General features: G+C 35.9%; 1 non-coding gene across 1 annotated transcript; it reads left to right on the top strand.

The window, feature by feature from the left end:
- The first annotated feature begins 5,216 nt into the window (after positions 1 to 5,216).
- On the top strand, positions 5,217 to 5,324 carry LOC148567013 (small nucleolar RNA R71). The gene has a single exon (XR_015882314.1). It is a non-coding gene; the product is annotated as a small nucleolar RNA R71 (small nucleolar RNA).
- The last annotated feature ends 18,000 nt before the right edge of the window (positions 5,325 to 23,324 follow it).

Genomic DNA, 23,324 nt, shown 5'->3' with positions numbered 1-23,324 from the left:
AATGGATAGGAGGGCCCAAAGGAATAAAATCGTGGCCAAAGCGGCTAAATCAAGCTGTCCCTAACCATATGCTTGTGGCGTGAAGATGTCAAGTGAAAAGCTTGAGACTGAGCGGTTAAAGTCGTAGTCCAAAGAAAAAAGAGTGTGCTTAAGAGCTCTGGGCATCTCTAACTGGGGACTCTAGCAAAGCTAAGTCATAATCTGAAAAGGTTCACCCAGTTATGTGTCTGTGGCATTTATGTATCCGATGGTAATACTGGAAAACAAAATGCTTAAAGCTCATCACAACCCCAAACTTAAATTGTTGCTTGTTCCCAAGCAACTAAAAATAAAATAGGATAAAAAGAAGAGAAAATACAATAAATCTCAAACTTATCAATGAACTTAGTTCCAATTAGATGAGCGGGGCTTATAGCCTTTTTGCTTCTGAACAGTTTTGGCATCTCACTTTATCCATTGAGGTTCAGAATGATTGGCATTTATAGGAACTTAGAATTCAGATAGTGTTATTGATTCTCCTAGTTCAGTATGTTGATTCTTGAACACAGCTACTTTATGAGTCTTGGCTGTGGCCCTAAGCACTTTGTTTTCCAGTATTACCACCAGATACATAAATGCCACAGACACATAATTGGGTGAACCTTTTCAGATTGTGACTCAGCTTTGCTAAAGTCCCCAATTAGAGGTGTCCAGGGTTCTTAAGCACACTCTTTTTTTGCTTTGGACCTTGACTTTAACCGCTCAGTCTCAAGTTTTCACTTGACACCTTCACGCCACAAGCACATGCTAAGGGACAGCTTGGTTTAGCCGCTTAGGCCAGGATTTTATTCCTTTAGGCCCTCCTATCCACTGATGCTCAAAGCCTTGGATCCTTTTTATTACCCTTGCCTTTTGGTTTTAAGGGCTATTGGCTTTTTGCTCTTGCCTTTTGGTTTAAAGAGCTTTTGGCTTTTTCTGCTTGCTTTTTTTCTTTTTCTTTTTTCTTTTTTCGCCATTTTTTTCTGCAAGCTTTTGTATTCACTGCTTTTTCTTGCTTCAAGAATCATTTTTATGATTTTTCAGATTATCAAATAACATGTCTCATTTTTCCTTATTCTTCAAGAGCCAACATATTTAACATTCATAAACATCAACTTCAAAAGACATATGCACTATTCAAGCATTCATTCAGAAACAAAAAATATTGTCACCACATCAAAATAATTAAACTAGTTTCAAGGATGAATTCGAAACCATGTACTTCTTGTTCTTTTGTAATTAAAACAGTTTTCATTTAAGAGAGGTGATTGATTCATATTCATAACTTTAAGGCATAGACACTTAGACACTAATGATCATATAGTAGAGACACAAACATAATTAAACATGAAGCATGGAAACCGAAAAATAGGAAAATAACTAAACAAGGAAATTAAGGAATGAGTCCACCTTAGTGAGGGTGGCGTCTTCCTCTTCTTGAAGAACTAATGGTGCTCTTGAGCTCCTCTATGTCTCTTCCTTGTCTTTCTTGCTCCTCTCTCATAGCTCTTTGATCTTCTCTAATTTCATGGAGGATGATGGAGTGCTCTTGGTGCTCCACCCTTAGTTGCCCGATGTTGGAACTTAATTCTCTTAGAGAAGTGTTGATTTGTTCCCAATAATTCTGTGGAGGAAAGTGCATTCCCTGAGGCATCTCGGGGATTTCATGGTGAGGAATTTCCTCATGCTCATGTTGAGGTCCATGATCTCTTATTTGCTCCATCCTTTTCTTAGTGATGGGCTTGTCCTCTTCAATGAGGATGTCTCCCTCTATGTCAATTCCAGCTGAATTGCAGAGGTGGCATATGAGGTGAGGAAAGGCTAACCTTGCCCAAGTGGAGGAATTGTCAGCTACCTTGTAAAGTTCTTGAGGTATAATCTCATGAACTTTCACCTCCTCTCCAATCATGATAGTATGGATCATGATGGCCCGGTCTATAGTAACTTCAGACCGGTTACTAGTAGGAATGATTGAGCGTTGAATGAACTCTAGCCATCCCCTAGCCACTGGTTTGAGGTCATGCCTTCTTAATTGAACTGGCTTGCCTCTTGAGTCAATTTTCCATTGAGCTCCTTCCACACATATGTCCATTAGGACTTGGTCCAACCTTTGATCAAAGTTGACTCTTCTAGTGTAGGGGCGTGCGTTTTCTTCCATCATTGGCAAGTTGAACGTCAACCTTACATTTTCCGGACTGAAATCTAAGTAATTCCCCCGAACCATGGTGAGCCAATTCTTTGGATTCGGGTTCACACTTTGATCATGGTTCCTAGTGATCCATGCATTTGCATAGAACTCTTGAACCATTAGGATCCCAACTTGTTGAATGGGGTTGGTGAGAACTTCCCAACCTCTTCTTTGGATCTCAAGTCGGATCTCCGGATACTCATTCTTTTTGAGTTTGAAAGGAACCTCAGGGATCACTTTCTTCTTGGCCACAACTTCATAGAAGTGGTCTTGATGGACCTTAGAGATGAATCTCTCCATCTCCCATGACTCAGAGGTGGAAGCAATTGCCTTCCCTTTCCTTTTTCTAGAGGTTTTTCTGGCCTTAGGTGCCATAGATGGTTATGGAAAAACAAAAAGTAATGCTTTTTACCATACCAAACTTAAAATGTTTGCTCGTCCTCGAGCAAAAGAAGAAAGAAAGAAGTAGAAGAAGAAGAAAAATGGAAGAAAGAGAGAGATGGTTTCGGCCAAGGGGAAGAAGAGAGGATTTTGTTGTGTGAAAATGAATAGGGAATGAGGGGTTTATATAGGAGTGGGGAGGGGTTTAGGGTTCGGCCATTTAGGGTTGGGTTTGGGAGGGAAATTATTTTGAATCAAAGGTAGGTGGGGTTTTTGGGGAAGAGAGGATGGAGTTGATTGGTGAGGGGTATTTGGGGAAGAATGTTATGAAAAGGTGTGAAGAGGAGAGAAGAAGGGTAGGTGGGGATCTTGTGGGGTCCACAGATCCTGAGAGAATCCTGTGGGGTCCACGGATCCAGTGGGGCCAAGGACTTAACATCCCTGCTCCAATTAGGCATGTAAAACGCCCTCTGTAGGCAATCCTGGCGTTTAATGCCAGATTGCAGCATGTTTTTGGCATTAAACGCCACTTCCATGCTTGTTTTGGGCGTTCAACGCCAGTCTGATGCTTGTTTCTGGCGTTTAACGCCAGCTTTCCTCTGGGTGCAATCCTGGAATTTAAACGCCAGACTGCTGCTTGTTTCTGGCGTTTAACGCCTGTTTCATGCTCTATTCTGGCATTAAACGCCAGCCAGATGCTCCTTACTGGCGTTTATACGCCAGTAAGCCCTTCCTCCAGGGTGTGCTGTTTCCAACGCTGTTTTTCATTCTGTTTTCGATTTTTCAGTAGTTTTTGTGACTCCACATGATCATCAACCTAATAAAACATGAAATAACAAAGAGAAAATAAAATAAAAATGATTAAATAACATTGGGTTGCCTCCTAACAAGCGCTTCTTTAATGTCAATAGCTTGACAGTGAGCTCTCATGGAGCCTCACAGATAATCAGAGCAAGGTTGGGACCTTTCAACACCAAACTTAGAGTTTGGTTGTGGGGGTTCAACACCAAACTTTGAGTTTGGTTGTGGCTTCCCAACACCAAACTTAGAGTTTGACTATGGGGGCTTTGTTTGACTCTGCAGTGAGAGAAGCTTTTCATGCTTCCTCTCCATGGTTACAGAAGGAGATCCTTGAGTTTTAAACACAAGGTTGTCCTCATTCAGTTGAAGGACCAACTCTCCTCTGTCCACATCAATCACAGCTCTTGCTGTAGCTAGGAAGGGTCTTTCAAGGATGATGGATTCATCCTCATCCTTTCCAGTGTCTAGGATTATGAAATCAGCAGGGATGTAAAGGCCTTCAACCTTTACTACCACGTCCTCTACTAGTCCATAAGCCTGTTTTCTTGAGTTGTCTTCCATCTCTAATGAAATTCTGGCAGCTTGCACCTCAAAGATTCCCAGTTTCTCCATTACAGAGAGGGGCATGAGGTTTATCCCTGACCCAAGGTCACATAGAGCCTTCTCAAAGGTCATGGTGCCTATGGTACAAGGTATTAAGAACTTTCCAGGATCCTGTTTCTTCTGAGGCAATCTCAGTTGATCCTGATCACTCAGTTCATTGGTGAGTAAGGGAGGTTCATCTTTCCAAGTCTCATTACCAAATAATTTGGCATTCAGCTTCATGATTGCACCAAGGTACTTGGAAACTTGCTCTTCAGTAACATCTTCATTCTCTTCAGAAGAAGAATATTCATCAGAGCTCATGAATGGCATAAGGAGGTTTAATGGAATCTCTATGGTCTCCAGATGAGCCTCAGAGTCCTTTGGTTCCTCAGAGGGAAACTCCTTATTGATCTCTGGATGTCCCAGGAGGTCTTCCTCACTGGGATTCACGTCCTCTCCCTCCCTTGTAGGTTCGGCCATGATGATCAATTCAATGGCCTTGCACTCTCCTTTTGGATTTTCTTCTGTATTGTTTGGGAGAGTACTAGGAGGGGTTTCAGTGACCCTTTTACTCAGCTGGCCCACTTGTGCTTCCAAATTTCTAATGGAGGACCTTGTTTCATTCATGAAACTTAGAGTGGCCTTAGATAGATCAGAGACTATGTTTGCCAAGCTAGATGGGGTCTGCTTAGAACTCTCTGTCTTTTGCTGAGTGGATGATGGAAAAGGCTTGCTATTGCTAAACCTGTTTCTTCCACCATTTTTAAAGCCTTGTTGAGGCTTTTGTTGATCCTTCCATGAGAGATTTGGGTGATTTCTCCATGAGGGATTATAGGTGTTTCCATAGGGTTCACCCATGTAATTCACCTCTGCTATTGCAGGGTTCTCAGGATCATAAGCTTCTTCTTCAGAAGATGCCTCTTGAGTACTGTTGGATGCAGCTTGCATTCCATTCAGACTCTGAGAAATCATATTAACTTGCTGAGTCAATATTTTGTTCTGAGCCAGTATGGCATTCAGAGTATCAATTTCAAGAACTCCCTTCTTTCTGAGGCGTCCCATTACTTACAGGATTCCTCTCAGAAGTGTACATGAACTGGTTATTAGCAACCATGTCAATGAGTTCTTGAGCTTCTGCAGGCGTTTTCTTTAGGTGAATGGATCCACCTGCAAAATGGTCCAGTGACATCTTTGATAGCTCAGACAGACCATCATAGAATATATCCAGAATGGTCCATTCTGAAAGCATGTCAGAAGGACACTTCTTGGTCAGTTGCTTATATCTCTCCCAAGCTTCATAGAGGGATTCACCTTCTTTCTGTCTGAAGGTTTGAACATCCACTCTAAGCTTACTAAGCTTTTGAGGAGGAAAGAACTTGGTTAAGAAAGCCGTGACCAGCTTATCCCAAGAGTTTAGGCTATCTTTAGGTTGAGAGTCCAACCATACTCTAGCTCTGTCTCTTACAGCAAACGGGAAAAGCATAAGCCTGTAGACCTCGGGATCATCCCCATTGGTCTTAACAGTATCACAGATCTGCAAGAATTCAGTCAAGAACTGAAAAGGATCTTCAGATGGAAGTCTATGAAACTTGCAGTTCTGTTGCATCAGAGAAACTAATTGAGGTTTAAGCTCAAAATTGTTTGCTCCAATGGTAGGGATTGAGATGCTTCTTCCATGTAAATTGGAATTAGGTGCAGTAAAGTCACCAAGCATCCTCCTTGCATTGTTATTATTTTCGGCCATATCTTCTTCTTTTTCGAAAATTTCTGTCAGATTTTCTCCAGAGAGTTGTGCTTTAGCTTTCCTTAGCTTCCTCTTTAGAGTCCTTTTAGGTTCAGGATCATCTTCAACAAGAATGTTCTTATCCTTGTTCCTGCTCATATGAAAAAGAAGAAAAAGCAAAAAAGAAAATATGAAATCCTCTATGTCACAGTATAGAGATTCCTTTATGTTAGTAGAAGAAAGTAAGAATAGAAGGAGGAAGAGATGAGAATCTAAACACAAGGGTGAGGATAGAAGTGTTAATGGATGAATAAATAAATAGAGGGAGATTAGAGATGAGAGAAGAATTCAAAAATTTAATGAAATAAAATAAGAATATTTTAAAATTAAATTGAAAATTCAAAAATTGAAATTGAATTAAATTAAAGATTAAAACAATTAGTTAACTAAAATAAAATTTTGAAAAAGAGGGAAGGAATTTTCGAAAATTAAAGGTAGAGAGTTAGTTGGACAGTTTTGAAAAAGATATGATTGAAATAAAAAGATATGATTGATTGAAAAAGATTTGAAATTTGTTTTTGAAAAAGATATGATTTAAATTGAAAAAGATATGATTGAAACAAAAAGATAAGATTGATTGAAAAAGATTTGAAAGTCAATCAAAAAAGATATGATAAGGAATTGAAAAGATTTAAAATTTGTAAACTAAAGTTGATTACTTGACTAACAAGAAACAAAAAGATATGATTTTAAAATTTAAAGATTGAACCTTTCTTAATAGGCAAGTAACAACTTAATATTTTTGAATCAATCATATTAAATGTTGGTATTAAATTCGAAAATATGAAATAAGAATAAGAAAAAGATTTTTGAAAATTAATTTGAAATTTTCGAAAATTATGAAAGAAGAATGAAAAAGATTTGGATTTTTTTGAAAAAGATTTTTGAAAAACATAAGATTTTCAAATTGAAAATTTGACTTGACTCCTAAGAAACAATTGGATTTTAAAAAGTTTTAAAAAATTCAATCCAAATTTTCAAAATGTATGAGTGAAATAAGGGAAATATATTTTTTTGATTTTTGAATTTTTAATGATGAAAGAGAAAAACAATAAAAAGACTCAATGCATGAAAATTTTGGATCAAAACATGTGATGCATGCAAGAACACTATGAATGTCAAGATGAACACCAAGAACTTATTTTTGAAAAATTTTCAAGAAAAGAAAACATGCAAGACACAAAACTTAAAAATTTTTATTCTTTAGACATTAATGATTCAAGAATGCATATGAAAAATAAGTAAAGACACAAAACAAGAAAATATGAAGATCAAACAAGAAGACTGGCCAAGAACAACTTGAAGATCATGAAGAATGCAATGCATGAAATTTTCGAAAATAATTTTTTTAGAAAATTAAAAAGATGCAATTGACACCAAACTTAAAACTTGACTCTAGACTCAGACAAGAAACATAAAATATTTTTGATTTTATGAATTTAAATTTTTTTTATTTTTCGAAAATTAGAAATAAAAAGCTTAAAATTATAAAATTACCTAATCTGAGCAACAAGATGAACCGTCAGTTGTCCAAACTCGAACAATCCCCGGCAACGGCGCCAAAAACTCGGTGTGCGAAATCGTGATCATTCCTTCCTTAGTAACGGCGCTAAAAACTGTATACGCACGTTCATGTTTCTTAACTCTGTTTCACAACTTCGTACAACTAAGCAGCAAGTGCACTAGGTCGTCCAAGTAATAAACCTTACGCGAGTAAGGGTCGATCCCACGGAGATTGTCGGCTTGAAGCAAGCTATAGTCACCTTGTAAATCTCAGTCAGGCAGATTCAAATGTATTAAGAGATTATAGTGGAATAAAAGATAATTAAAATAGCATAGAGATACTTATGTAATTCATTGGTGAGAATTTCAGATAAGTGTATAGAGATGCTTTCGTTCCTCTGAACCTCTGCTTTCCTGCTGCCTTCATCCAACCATTCCTACTCCTTTCCATGGCAAGCTTTATGTAGGGCATCACTGTTGTCAATGGCTACATCCCATCCTCACTGTGAAAATGGTCTAATGTGCTGTCACTGCATGGCTAATCATCTGTCGGTTCTCGATCATACTGGAATAGGATTTACTATCCTTTTGCGTCTGTCACTACGCCCAGCACTCGCGAGTTTGAAGCTCGTCACAGCCATCCCTTCCCAGATCCTACTCGGAATACCACAGACAAGGTTTAGACTTTCCGGATCTCAAGAATGGTCATCCATGGGTTCTAACTTATACCACGAAGACTCTAATAGCTCGGACTCGGTCCCCTGTATTAGATATCTAAGAGATACTCATTCTAGCTTGTTTGCATGTAGAACGGGAGTGTTTGTCAGGCACGCGTTCATAGGTGAGAATGATGATGAGCGTCACATAATCATCACATTCATCATGTTCTTGGGTGCGAATGAATATCTTAGAGAAGGAATAAGCTTGAATTGAATAGAAAAACAGTAGTACTTTGTATTAATTCATGAGGAACAGCAGAGCTCCACACCTTAATCTATAGAGTGTAAAAACTCTACCGTTGAAAATACATAAGTGAAAGGTTCAGGCATGGCCGAATGGCCAGCCCCCATAAAGGTCTAAGATAGCCTAAAACTAATCAAAGAGAATCCCAAATACAATAGTAAAAAGTCCTATTTAAACTAAACTAGTTACTAGGGTTTACAGAAATGAGTAAATGATTCAGAAATCCACTTCCGGGGCCCACTTGGTGTGTGCTTGGGTTGAGCATTGAGTTTTACATGTGTAGAGGTCTTTCTTGGAGTTGAACGCCAGTTTGTAACCTGTTTCTGGCGTTTAACTCCACTTTGCAACCTGTTTCTGGCGTTTGACTCCAGAATGCAGCATGGAACTGGCGTTCAACGCCAGTTTATGTCATCTATCTTTAATCAAAGTATGGACTATTATATATTGCTGGAAATCCCTAGAAGTCTACTTTCCAACGCAATTGGGAGCGTGCTATTTAGAGTTCTATAGCTCCAGAAAATACACTTTGAGTGCAGGGAGGTCAGAATCCAACAGCATCAGCAGTCCTTCTTCAACCTCTGAATCTGATTTTTGCTCAAGTCCCTCAATTTCAGCCAGAAAATACCTGAAATCACAGAAAAACACACAAACTCATAGTAAAGTAAAAAAATGTGAATTTTAATTAAAAACTAATAAAAATATACTAAAAACTAACTAAATCATACTGAAAACTATGTAAAAATAATGCCAAAAAGCGTATATATTATCCGCTCATCACGGCCATGCCTAGACCTTTTTCACTTATGTATTTTCTACGGTGGAGTTTCTACACCCCATAGATTAAGGTGTGGAGCTCTGCTGTTCTTCATGAATTAATGCAATTACTACTGTTTTCTATTCAATTCACGCCTACTTCTTCTCCAAGATATACTCTCGTACTTAATTCAGTTAAGTCAGAATGAAGGGGTCACCCGTGACAATCACCCAATCTTCATTACTCGCTTAGCCAAGATCGCGTGCCTGACAACCACAAAGCGGTCTACATGATGTTCAACGTAGTCATTGGATGACAGCTGGAGTATATTCTCTTGGATATCTAATACACGGACCGAGTCCGTGAGATTAGTATCTTCGTGGTATAGGCTAGAACCAAATGGGCAGCCATTCATGGGATCCAAAAAGTCTAAACCTTGTCTGTGGTATTTCGAGTAGGATCCGGGAAGGAATGACCGTGACGAACTTCAAACCTGCGAATGTTGGGCGCAAGTGACAGTGCACAAAAGGATCAATGGATTCTATTCCGATGCTAGCGGGAACCGACAGATGATTAGCCATGCGGTAGCTGTACCTAGTATTTTTCATCTGAGATGAGAAATCTGACAGTTGATTACCGTAGAGGACCATTTTCACTGAGAGGATCTTACAGCTTGCCATGGAAGGAAGTAACGCATGGTTGGAAGAAGGCAATAGGAAAGCAGAGGTTTAGAAGCAACAAAGCATCTCCAGATGCTTATCTGAAATTCCCACCAGTGAATTACATAAGTAACTTTATTTTACTTTATGTTTTATTTATATTTTAATTATCAAAACCCCATAACCATTTGAATCCGCCTGACTGAGATTTACAAGATGACCATAGCTTGCTTCAAGCCGACAACTCCATGGGATCGACCCTTACTCACGTAAGGTTTATTACTTGGACGACCCAGTACACTTGCTGGTTAGTTGTGTGGAGATGTGAAAAGTGTGGATCACAATTTCGTGCACCAGGTATAAACTTCATGGGTCCTTTCCCACCTTCATACTCAAATATCTATATCCTCGTGGCAATAGATTATATGTCTAAATGGGTTGAGTCAGTCGAATCACCCACGAATGATACTAGAGTAGTGATGAAGTTCCTCTAGAAGAACATATTCAGTAGGTTTTGTGTCCCTCGGACACTGATCAGTGATGGAGGAACTCATTTCTACAATAAACAGCTTGACTCTGTTCTGAACCGATATGGAGTTCGTCATAAAGTGGCCACCCCATATCATCCACAGACAAATAGGCAAGCTGAGGTCTCAAATAGAGAACTGAAGAGAATCCTGGAAAGGACGGTGAACACCTCTAGAAAGGATTAGGCAAGAAAGCTTGATGATGCTCTCGGGGCATACAGAACAGCTTTCAAGATCCCTATAGGAACATCACCATATCAATTGGTGTATGGGAAGGCGTGCCACCTGCTAGTGGAGCTGGAACACAAGGCTTACTAGGCAACCAAACTCCTAAACCTTGATGCAAAGGCAACAGGAGAGAAAAGGTTGCTCCAGCTAAATGAGTTGGATGAATTTCGACTAGCTGCATTTGAAAATGCAAAAATTTATAAAGAAATGGCCAAGAAGTGGCATGACAGAAAGATATCTTCCAAAGTCTTTGAACCTAGACAGAGGGTTCTGCTCTTCAATTCTAGACTGAAGCTCTTCCTTAGAAAGCTCAAGTCACGTTGGATAGGACCTTTCTTGATCACTAATGTATCACCATACGGTCATATAGAACTCCAGAGTAATTACACAAATAAAAGATTTACTGTTAATGGCAAGAGTAATTACTCTGATAGGGGTATTCTGGGCGTTTAATGCCCAACAAAGGTTGGGGAGGTTTTTGACTTTTTCAAAACATATCTTTTCCAAATCTTATATTTTTAATCCTCTCTTTTAAACAAGATTTTTTCAACCATCATCTTTCAGTTTCAAATTCCTTTCAAAATTAAAATCTTTTCAAATCTTTCTCAATTTTTTTCAAATCTTTTTCAAAATTTCATATCTTTTGCAATTCTTTTTCAAATCTTTTATTAAACTTTAAAATCTTTTTCGTACCCCTCATACTTTCTATCTTATCTTTTGTATCTTTTTCATATCTTTGGTGATTAAACAAATTTTAAAACTTACCTTTTTCTATCTTTTACCAAAGTGTGAATCATATCTTCTTTATCTTTTATCTAATTAAAATTTGAAAACCCACCCACCCCTCCCTATATATATCATTCGCCCCACACACTCCCTCATCCATATCCCATTTGAATCCCTCTCCTCTTCTTCGTCTTCTTTATCTTCTCATTATTCGAGGACGAGCAAACCTTTTAAGTTTAGTGTGGAAAGAGCCTTGTCTTCTCACTCCATTCGAATTCCATGGCTCCAAAAAGTGGAAACCCACTTCAAGAAGCAAAGAAGACAACCCAACTACTGTTTTCAAACCTTTCAGATTCTATACCAAGCAGCATGAAGAACATTATTACAAAATAATGAGCAAAAGGATAGTGATCCCAGAAGTCAAATTTGAATTAAAAGAAGACGAGTACTTGGAGATCCAAGAGCAGATTTAAAAGAGAGGCTGGAAAACCCTGGCCGACCCTGTGACCAATGTTGGATTAACAATGGTCCATGAATTCTATGCAAATTTGTGGATGACAGATAAGCAAAAGAAAGATGGACAAGGGTTCCATACTTTTCGCATCATGGTTTGGGAAAAGACTCTCTATTTTCATCTTGACAAGGTGAGAGAGATCTTTAAATTACCTCCACAAATGGATGATCTAGAATCCTTTAATAGGAGGGTGGTGGCTAATCCCAAGCTGGATCAGATTCTAAAAGACATATGTCTACCTGGAACTCAGTGGATCAGTAACACAAAAGGTAAACCAAACCAACTGAGAAGATTGGATCTTAAACCAGTTGCTAGGGGTTGGTTGGATTTCATTGGGTGTTCCATACTCCCTACTAGCAACCACTCTGAAGTCACCATTAGAAGGGTTGTGATGATTCACTGCATCATGATGGGGAATGAGGTAGAAGTCCACCAATTAATCCCCATTGAGTTGTACAAGGTTGCGAACAGGATGTCAACTCAAGCCAAATTGGCCTACCCAAACCTTATCTTTCGCTTGTACAAAGAGACTAGAGTCCTGATTAACAGAGACTCATGGATCCCAACAGATGGCCCAATCACCAAGCAAGCAATGGAAAGCACCAGACTACCAGATGATCATCCCAAAAGGAAGACACTTGAGCCTCTTCAAACATAAGAGATCCCTCCAGCTGGAAGCATCTGTTGCACAATTGCAAACCACCTTGGATCAATTAAGAGAGGAGCAAAAAGACCAGACTAGCATGTTTTGCAAACTGGTCAAGGAACAAGAGAAGCAGGGGCATGAACTAGAAGAACTGAAGCGTCAGAAATTATCCCCTGAGGAGCATAACATCAACCATGACTAAGGTGGTTGAGTTCCACCTCCCTATTTTTGTGTCTATTTTTATTGCTGTTTCTTATGTTTAGAATTACATTATCACTAGTTGTATTTAAGTTTTTATTTAAGTTTCTATTTTTTAATTTAAGGATTGCATGAGTATTATTAGGATTTAAGTTTCTATTTTCCTTTTTCCAATAAGGTATAAAATGTTCCTCTTATCATCTCATTGAACTTGAATAAAATTTTGATTTTTTTTTAGAAGTAGTAAAGGTGCATAGATTTCGAGTTATATATTAAGAATAATTCCATTATTTGATGTGGTAGCATTGCTTTTATTTTATGAATGCATGAATGAACAGTGCATATTTGATGTTGGAGTTAAGAATGTTGGCTCTTGAAAGAATGATGATAAAAGTGAAGTATTATTGATAATCTGAAAAATCCAAAAAAAAATTGATTCTTGAAGCAAGAAAAAGCAGAAAAAAAGCAAAAAGCAATAAAATAAAAATATATATATGCGAAAAAAAGAGAGAGAAAAAGCCAATAGCTCTTTAAACAAAAATTCAAGAGCGAGGATCCAAGGCTTTGAGCATTCAATGGTTAGGAGGGCTTAAAAGAAACAAAATCTTAGCCTAAGAAGTTCAAATGAACTCCTCCCCTAACTATATGCTTGTGATGTGAAGGTGTCAAGTGAAAAGCTTGAGATTGAGCAGTTAAAGTCGTGATCCAAAGCAAAAGAGTGTGCTTAAGAACTCTGGACACCACTGGCTGGGGATTCTAGCAAAGCTGAATCACAATCCGGAAGGGTTTACCCAGTTAAGTGTCTGTGGCGTTTTTGTATCCAGTGGTAATACTGGAAAACAAAGCGCTTAGGGTCACGACCAAGACTCAAAAGAAGCTGTGTTTAGGAATCAAAAAGAACTAAACCAAGAGAATCAATAATATCATCTGGATTCTGAGTTCCTAAAGATGCCAATTATTCTGAGCTTCAAAGGAAAGTGAGATGCCAAAACTATTCAGAAATGAATAGCTACTAGTCCCGCTCATCTAATTGAAACTGGGCTTCATTGAAAACTCTGAGATTTATTGTTATCATTTTCTTCTTTTAATCCTACTTTGCTTTTTGTTGCTTGGGGATAAGCAACGGTTTAATTTTGGTGTTTTGATGAGCGGATATTTTATACGCTTTTTGGCATCATTTTCATATAGTTTTTGTTATGTTTTGTTTAAGTTTTATTATGTTTTCATAGGTTTTAGTGAAAAATTCACATTTTTAGATTTTACTTTGAGTTGTTGTGTTTTATGATGATTTCAGGTATTTTCGGGCTGGAATTAAGGAGTTTTGGCAAAGTATAATTCAGAGACAGAAAAAGGACTGCATATGTTGTCAAATTTTGACTTCCATACACTCGAAGGAGCATTTCTGGAGCTACAAAAGTCCAAATGGCGCGCTCTCAACGGTTATGGAAAGCTAACATCCAAGGATTTCTAGAAATATTTGATAGTCTATACTTTGCTCTAGAAATAAAGGTCTAAAACTGGCGTTCAACGCCAGTAATACCCTTTTCCTGGCATTGGACGCCCAAAAGGGCGCAGCTGGCGTCCAACGCCCGAAAAGGAGTCCCAAGCTGGTGTTCAACGCCCAAGAAGGGTACTAGCTTGTAGAGTCACCCTTAGCTCAGCCCAAACACTCACTAAGTGGGTCCGAAAAGTAGATTTTCGCACTACAAGACTAGTTTATCCTAGTTCTGTAGTCTTTAGTTTTTAGATTAGTATATATAGAAGAAGATCACCCATGTTTAGGATCTTCTACCTCAGCATTGCCCATTCGAACCTTTCACTATCATTTTCTGTACAGTATGAGTCACTAACCTCCTATGTTAAGGTTAGGAGCTCTGCTGACTCTTATGGATTAATAATATCATTGTTTTATTTCAATCTATGCTTGATTCTATTCTAAGATGTATCTTCGTTCTTCATCCTAATGAATTGGGAGTGTAACTTGACCGTTATCCCTATTCTACATGGGTTCGTGCGAGTCCTTGATGGGATAGTATTGAACCACATGCTTGATTATACATCTCTTAGACGGTTAATCCACGACTTCGTTGGGTACTTGGAGACATCAGTGCAGCCGAGGTACAGGGCGATTAGGGCCTTTGTGGTATAGGCTAGAATCACGAAGCAGCATTGATAAACCACTATTTTATGATTTATCTTGTGCTCAATTGAGTGGTTTTTATCAATTCTTCACTCACTTATTCATATAATTTGCATGGTTTTGCAATTCCTTCCTTATTTTGTGATATATGTGAAAACATGTTTCCTATGCCTTAAAAATTTTAATTTTAATTTTAATTATCCTTTATTACCATTCGATGCCGTGATCTGTGTGTTGAGTATTCTCAGGCTTTATATAACAGGAATGGCGTAGAGGACAGAAAGGAAACATGCAAAAGTGGAAGGAATGCGCAAAAATGAAGTATTTGAGAAACTGACAGTGACGCGCACGCATGGACGACGCGGATGCGTGACGGACGCCACGTGCAGAAAGTTGCAGAATTTGCCCTCAGCGATTTCTGGGCTCCTTTTCGGCCCAAATCCAAGCCCAGAAACACAGAACAGAGGCTGGAGAATGAGGGAATCAAATCATTCATCAATCATTCATTCAATATACATAATTTTTAGATTTGAGATGTAGTTTTCTAGAGAGAGAGGCTCTCTCCTCTCTCTTAGGTTTTAGGATTAGGATTTCTTCATTTTCTCAATTCCAGGTTCAATGTTCCTTTAATTTATGTTCTCTTCTACTTTTATTTATTCTAGCATTCTAGTTTATCTATTTTTCCTATTGATCACTTCATGTTGCTAACTGATTTATGAATTCTTATGTTTAAATTGATATTCTATTTAATACAATTTGAGGTATTTCAGATTTAAGATTGCTCCCTTTTATTTATGTTATTGATGCTTTCAATTTAATTTAGATTTCTTCTCCCTTTGCTTTGGTTGAGTAATTGGTGACACTTGAGTTATCAAACTCAGTTGTTGATTGAAAATTAGAATTTGCTGATTGATTTGGATCCCTCTAAAGCTAGTCTTTCCATAGCAGTTGACTAGGACTTGAGGAATCCCATTAATTAGTCCACTTGACTTTCCGTTATTTAGTAAGGGTTAACTAAGTGGGAGCAATAAACAATTCTCATCACAATTGATAAGGATAACTAGGATGGAATTTCCAGTTCTCATACCTTGCAATGGTTTTCATGATAATTAATTTACTTTGTTGCTAATTTATTTCCTTGTTCCCTATTTCAAAAACCCAAAAAAATACTTTTCCATAACCAATAATAAATCATACTACCCTGAAATTCCTTGAGAGACGACCCGAGGTTTAAATACTTTGGTTATAAATTTTATTGAATTTTGTTACTTGTGACAACCAAACTTTTGTACGAAAATATTCTTCGCTGGTTTAGAAACTATACTTGCAATGAGAATTTATTTGTGAAATTCTTTACTAGCAAAAATAAGATCGTTCAAGCATTCTCTGATTCAGAAGATCCGACCTTGTCTGTGGCATTTTGAGTAGGATAACCAAGGGAATGGACTGCAGAAGCTTCACCCCCATTCAGATTGGATGACCGCTTACCCGGCACTTGATCTGAAGCAGAGGAGATTAATGACCATTGACCCGGCGTTAATCATTTACAGCCTGCCATGGAATGAATCAATCAGAAGTTGGAGTAGACAGTGAGAAAAGTTGATCTAGAAGGAGGGAGCATCTCCGAAGCCTCAACCATTCTATCATCACTGATTTCACAGTTATCCAGTAACTTTATTTATTCTATTTATGCGTTTTTCACAATAATTATATTTTCTATCCGCCTGACTAAGATCTACAAGGTAGCCATTGCTTGTTCAAACCAACAATCTCCGTGGGATCGATCCTCACTCACCTGAGTTATTACTTGGACGACTCGGTGCACTTGCCGGTCTATCTGTGCGAATATTGCGGAGTCAATTTCGTGCATCAATTGTAGTGTATAAACCCCACTTTAAGAAGAGACAGGAGCTTAATTGAACACTCATTTCTCATGCAAATTCACATCCTAAGCCTATATTTGTTTCAGTTGCTTGAGGACAAGCAACAATTCATGTTTGGTGTTGTGATGCGTGAGCATCTTTTCTATCTTTTTCTAGTAAATTTGCATTTGAATTGTTAAGTTTAATCAAGATTTAAATATCTTTTAGCCACTATGAATGCTACTTTGAGTTGTTTGCAATTTGGTTTATTTCACGCAGTATTTTGGACGAATTTGACAGAGTTTACGTGAAGAAACAAAGCCACCACAGAACCAGGAGGTGGCACCAAACTTGAATTCTCCAAGTTTGGCGCCAGGAGTGCTACAACCTCCCATTACATTCGGCCTCAATGGCGCCAAACTTGGGAGAATCCCAAGTTTGGCGCCACACTCACCTACCTCCAGAAATGCATAGCGTGGATTTGAAGCCAAACTTGAGATGTTTAGAGTTTGGTGCCAGTGCTAAAGAGAAGAGAAGAGAAACTTGGAATTTTCCAAGTTTAACTTCAAGAACACCGAAATTGTTAGATTCTATATGGGTGTGATGGCGCCAAATTTGGCTCAGCTCAAGTTTGGCGCCACCTTTAATAAACTTGGTGGTCCCCATTCATCCAACTGAAGCTGCACGAAGAGTTTATTTTATTTTGATTTAAACTTTATTTTATTTACAAATAGAAAAAGATATTATTTAGTTTTAGAAAATATATTTTAAATTAATTAGGATTAGATATAAAAAGGGAAAAGAATCAGCCCTTCGGGCTCCTCTCTTTTTCTCTCGCCTTATTCTGTACTTTACAATTTTTCAGAATCCTTGTTTTCTCTCTGAACCATGAGCAACTAAACCTCCACTGTTAAGGTTAGGAGCTCTATTTATTGTATAGATTGATACTATTACTCTTCTATTTTAATTAATATTTTGATTTCAATTTCAAGAATTATTTTCATTGTTCATATTATGAATATAGGTGGAACAGAAGTATGACCCTTATTCTAATTGAGTTCTTGTAAATATTGGAAAAGCAATTTACTTGAACAACAGCTTGAAAATAAATTCTCCTAAATTACTAATTATCTGGACTTAACGGGATACGTGACATATAATCCTCTTATATTTGGATAATTAGGGTTTCTGTGGCACATAAACTAGTTTTGAACTTAACCCTCTAATCGGAATCAAGTGACCAAGGAATTGGCGGTTAATGAAGGTTAGAGAAGACTAAAAAAGTCTAAGGAATTAGGGTTCAGTCACATATAGTTTTCCATGAATTAAATCCTGCATGATTAAAATAGTTGGTAAGAAAAGTTAATCCGGAAAATAAACATCTCTGAAACCTTAACTGTTTTACTCATATATTCTTCACACCAGTTTACTGCTTGCTTTATAAGTTTTTTGAATTTACTGTTTAATGCAATTGAGACCCAAACGCTCTTTTCTGCTTGTCTAACTAAGTAAATCACACAATCATTGTTGCTTAGCCCATCAATCCTCGTGGGGTCGACCCTCATTCACTTGAGGTACTACTTGGTACGACGCGGTGCACTTGCCGGTTAGTTTGTGGGTTATAAATTTCGCATCAGATGCAAATGTGAAATTAGGAATTTTGGACAAATTGGGATTTAGTAATTTTAATAAAATTAGGGTATTTTTGTCTTAATTTAAAATCTAATTTAATCCCTTAAAATTACTTTAAAATATTGTTTAATTATCAATTTGCTAATTGAATTTTAAATCAAGAATTTTAATTTAAAATTAAAAATAATATAATTTATTTTCTTTGTTTATAAAATTAAAGTATTAAATTCTAAAATCTCAATTATTTAAAATAAATCATATAAAATTTTTATTCTTTTACAATTGTTAAGTTTTATAATTTAGATATAGAAAATTATTCAATAATTATAAGATTGAATAAATTTTTTAATTTAATTATTAAATTTGATTTAATTATTTTAATAAAATAATTTTTAAAAATAAAATATTTAATAAATAAATAAATTAAAATTAATTCATAATAAAATTTTTTAAAAATAATGAATCTTACACAAATCATATATATCATACTTGAGAACCACTGAACTATAGAAAGGTTATCACGTGTACCACTGTACGAACATGGAAATTTTCTGTTCCAATCTTCTGCAACGTACAGATTTAATCTAAATTATGTTAATGGTGTTGATTTGATGGAATAGTTTTATGGTGTACTATTAATGAAACAAGTGTACGCAGTGCAAGTGACCAGTGTGTCCATTTGTCTAGTGCTTAATTTATAGCTTATCATTATTGTCCTAGTCCTCAATAAGCTGGCTCCTTGTTAGAATTTCTGTTAGCCATTCTACAAAATGAGCTGAGCCATTATTTATCTTGGGCTAATGAGTAGAAAGTAGTCCATTATGGGAACATGAGCTGTTATATTCGAATGTATAGAATTATTTTTTGTTACGATGGGTGTAGTAATGGTGATGTGAATTAAAGAGCTGTCAATAAAATGGAATGAAACGTGTTATAAGAAAATGGAATGAAATGTATGGTGATTTATTGTGCAGTTAATTTTTTTATGTGTAATTAATTAATTATTTATTTTGGAGCCGGAATTCAACATGAGGAGTTGTTTTATTCTATAAGTTGTTTAAAGATTTATATGTTTAAGAACGATGAAGTTGCATCATAGCTAAAGCTGTTAGTTTTGTTAGGGTTTAATATTGTAAATTGAATGTTGTGATCAAATTAGTTAATTGAATTAATTTTAATGTTTGATGTCTTAGTTTACTTATGTTAAACAATTATGAGGTATGAGTGGAATTCTTGTGTACTTTGAAGTAAATTTATTAAAGGGTGTGTTTGGAATTTACGTTGGATAAGGAAAAAGTGTGGTTGAGTGTCTTGAATGCTTTATTTTTGTGTTTGGCAACTTTTGGAATCTCTCAACACATAAGTGGTTTGACCTCTGAACTCACGTTCACGTGAAGGTAAAAATTGTAACTTCTGTATTCACGTTGATGATGACTAATTACCATTAAAAAATTAGATCAGAAATTTATTTATTTTCTATCAACTCTACCCTTCATTATCTTCTATAAAAAGGATACAAGTAAGCATATATTTTCACATTAGTTCTTTGTAGTTTTTCGTTTCAAATTTTTTTTCATCAAGATTCTCAGAATTGTTTAAATCACTATCAAGATAAATATTTTAGTTTGTTAGTACTCTCTTTCATATTTTGATTCTTATGTTTTTTATGTTATTTTTGTATTTATATGATAAATAATTTGTATATTATTGTTTAGTGTTCTGATGTTATATTTTTAGAATTTATACTACTTTCTAGTTTATATGCGCATTTTTTCCATTATTTACTAAACTATTTTTTATATGTATATTTTTTATGAAGTCTTTTTTTATATGGTTTTTTTTCACTAGATTTTTTTTATTTTTATTGTATTTTCTTATTCATACGACAAATGTTGTTAATATAAATTCTTATTTTTATTAATTTTTATAGTATTTTTATTATTTTTTGTTCATATAAATTCTTTTTTTCATCATGTACTGTACTATATCTATGCTGTTTGTAAAATCTTTTATTTTTTTTATTTGATTCTATTCATATGAATTTTCTTTATCTTTTATTGTAATTTTTTTGTTTATATAATATATGTTGTTGGATTTATAAAATTTTTATTATTTCTTATTTGTATGAGTTTTTTTTTATTTCTTACTGTACTTTATTTTCTTTTTATATGAATTTTTTTTATTTTTTATTCGACCTTGTAAAAGTTGTAATTGTAATTATTATATACTGTGTTTGTTATAAAAAATTTTGTATAATAAGAATGATGATCCGATCTAAAAGGACAAAATAAATAAAAAACTAATCATAAGTAATAATAGAGTTATTAATAATAAAAAATTATAGTCCAAAATAATACTAAGTTGAAGAGTACTGATAATACTAAAAAGCTTATAGAATATTTCTTTTTTGTTTGACATTATAAAATTTATAATATTCTATTTTATATTTATATTTTTTATTATATTTATTTTATTTTACATGATAATTTTTTTTATATTATTTTTTGTAGTGTTATGATTTTTCATGTACATTATTATTTTTTGGAATTCTTAGTAGTGATACTATGAATTTATGTTTAAAGTTGAACATAATTTTGTGCATACTATTACATGAATGTTATGTCTCTCTACTCAATGAGCATTATGAGTGTTATATGAACTATGATGTGGTTCATAGTTTTGAGCAGGAAATTTTATGAAAATTAGTTTCTTTTATTCATAACCCTATTAGGGCAAAGACGGTAAAGACATTGTTTTGCGATGTTTCTAAGAAGATTTGGTAAAATGGTAGATTATATTACAAAAAGAAAATCCTATATATGCGATGGATCACGAAAGTTGATTAAAGTTAATTAAAAATATTTGGTTAAGAATGATAAACCACTACTTTATGGTTTATCTTGTGCTCAATTGAGTGGTTTTTATCAACTCTCTGCTCACTTATTCATATAATTTGCATGAGTTTACATTTTCCTTCCTAATTTTGTGCTATGATTGAAAACATGTTTCTTTGGCCTTAAATTTGCTATGTTTAATCCTCTCTTATTACCATTCGATGCCTTGATATGTGTGTTAACTGATTTCAGAGATTATAGGGCAGGAATGGCTTAGAGGATGGAAAGGAAGCACGTAAAGTGTGGAAGGAATACAAGAAACTGAAGGAATTTCTAAAGCTGTCTAGCCTGACCTCTTGGTACTAAATCGACCATAACTTGAGCTACAGAGATCTAAATGAGGCGGTTCCAGTTGCGTTGGAAAGCTAACATCCGGGACTTCGCAACGATATATAATTTGTCATAGCTTCTTGGAAGATAGGTGACGCACATGCGTCACCTGGAGAAAATTCAATCCACGCGTACGCGTGACTTTGCCACATGCTGGACGTATCAGAAATTGCTGGGGGCGATTTCTGAGCTATTTTTGACCCAGTTTTTGGCCCAGAAAACACAGAGTAGAGGCTATAAAGTGGGAGAATCAATCCATTCATTGATACAACATTCGTTATTCACAATTTTAGGTTTTAGATGTAGTTCTTAGAGAGAGAAGCTCTCTCCTCTCTCTTAGGTTTTAGGATTTAGGATTTCTCTTAGTTTTAAGATTGTTTCTCCTCAATTCCAGGTTCAATGTTCTTTTAATTTATGATTCTCTTCTATTTTTATTTATTCTAATACTTTGGTTTCTCTATTTCTCTTGGTAATTACTTATGTTGCCAAATTGGCTTATGAACTCTTTATGTTAGATTTGAATTTCTATTTAATGCAAATTGAGGTATTTCAGATTTATGATTTTAATTTAGCGTTTTACATTCTTAGCTTGAATTGATTAATTGGTGACACTTGAGTTATCAAACTCCATTGTTGATTGATAATTGGAATTTGCTGGTTGATTTGGATCCTTCTAAAGCTAGTCTTTTCATAGGAGTTGACTAGGACTTGAGGAATCAAATTGATTAGTCCACTTGACTTTCCTTTATTTAGTAAGGGTTAACTAAGTGGGAGCAATAAAAAATTCTCATCACAATTGATAAAGATAACTAGGATGGGATTTCCAGTTTTCATATCTTGCTAAGAGCTTTATTAGTTATTATTTTAATTCTTGCAATTTACTTTTTCTGTTCATTATTCAAAAACCCCAAAAAGATAATCTTCCATAACCAATAATAAATACATCTCCCGGCAATTCCTTGAGAGATGACCCGATGTTTAAATACTTCGGTTATCAATTTTATTAGGGGTTTGTTACTCGTGACAACCAAAACTTTTGTACGAAAGGATTCTTTGTCGGTTTAGAAACTATACTTGCAACGAGACTTTATCTGTAAAATTCTTTACTAGCAGAGAATCCCGTTCGTCAAAAATGGCGCCGTTGCCGGGGAATTGCAAACGTGTGCGTTATTATTGGTTATTGTAAATATTTGCTTTTTCGTTTCTTTGTTAGTGTTTATAGTTTTAGGAGTTTATTTTCATTAATTTTTATTAGTTTTTGTTTTTATTTTCTTTAGCTACTATGAATTCTCACCCCTCTGATTTCAAGTTTGGTTCCAATGTTGTTGTAAGGAATGGAATCTATAATGAGAACAGGCATCAAGGTTGGAAGAATCAAAGATGGGAGGAGCCACAAGGATTTGATCAACCCTCTTGGCAACAACCTCCCTCCAATGCGCTATAACCAACAACCATTCTGTGATGCATACCAAGACAATAGTTATGGTGGATCCTTTCATGACAACCAACCTCCACCAAACTACTATGGTCAAGAGCCATTCTAGGGAGCGTACCAAGATAATGAATATGGTGGACCCCCTTGTAGTTACCAACAAGCCCCACCATATACTTATGAACCACCACACTCATAAGTCCCTTTCCACCATTCACCTCCATATGAACCACACCCAGAACCACCACCTCAATATTCACCATCTCCATATCCTTATCAAGAAGAACCACCTCCGTATTATGAGCCCTTTCTCTCAACAAATGAACCCTTCTATCCACCCCAACCTCCATTGGATAACAAAACACTCATCTCTAATATCATTGGTCTCACCTCTACACTCCAAAATCTTATATCCCGCATGAACCAACCCTCTACCTCCAATATTCAACCCTCAAGCTTCTGCATACCACCACCCTCCGTGTAAGAATGCCCATATCCATCAATCCAAGAGCAAGATAATCCCAGTTATGCTATTGACATATAGCAAGAGAGAATGAATC

The sequence above is a fragment of the Arachis ipaensis genome, chromosome B4, assembly GCF_059453495.1.
Source record: "Arachis ipaensis isolate K30076 ecotype BB chromosome B4, ASM5945349v1, whole genome shotgun sequence".
Classification (NCBI taxonomy): domain Eukaryota; kingdom Viridiplantae; phylum Streptophyta; class Magnoliopsida; order Fabales; family Fabaceae; genus Arachis; species Arachis ipaensis.
Note: the sequence above shows the minus strand (reverse complement) of the source record. Positions and strands in the feature narration are given on the sequence as shown.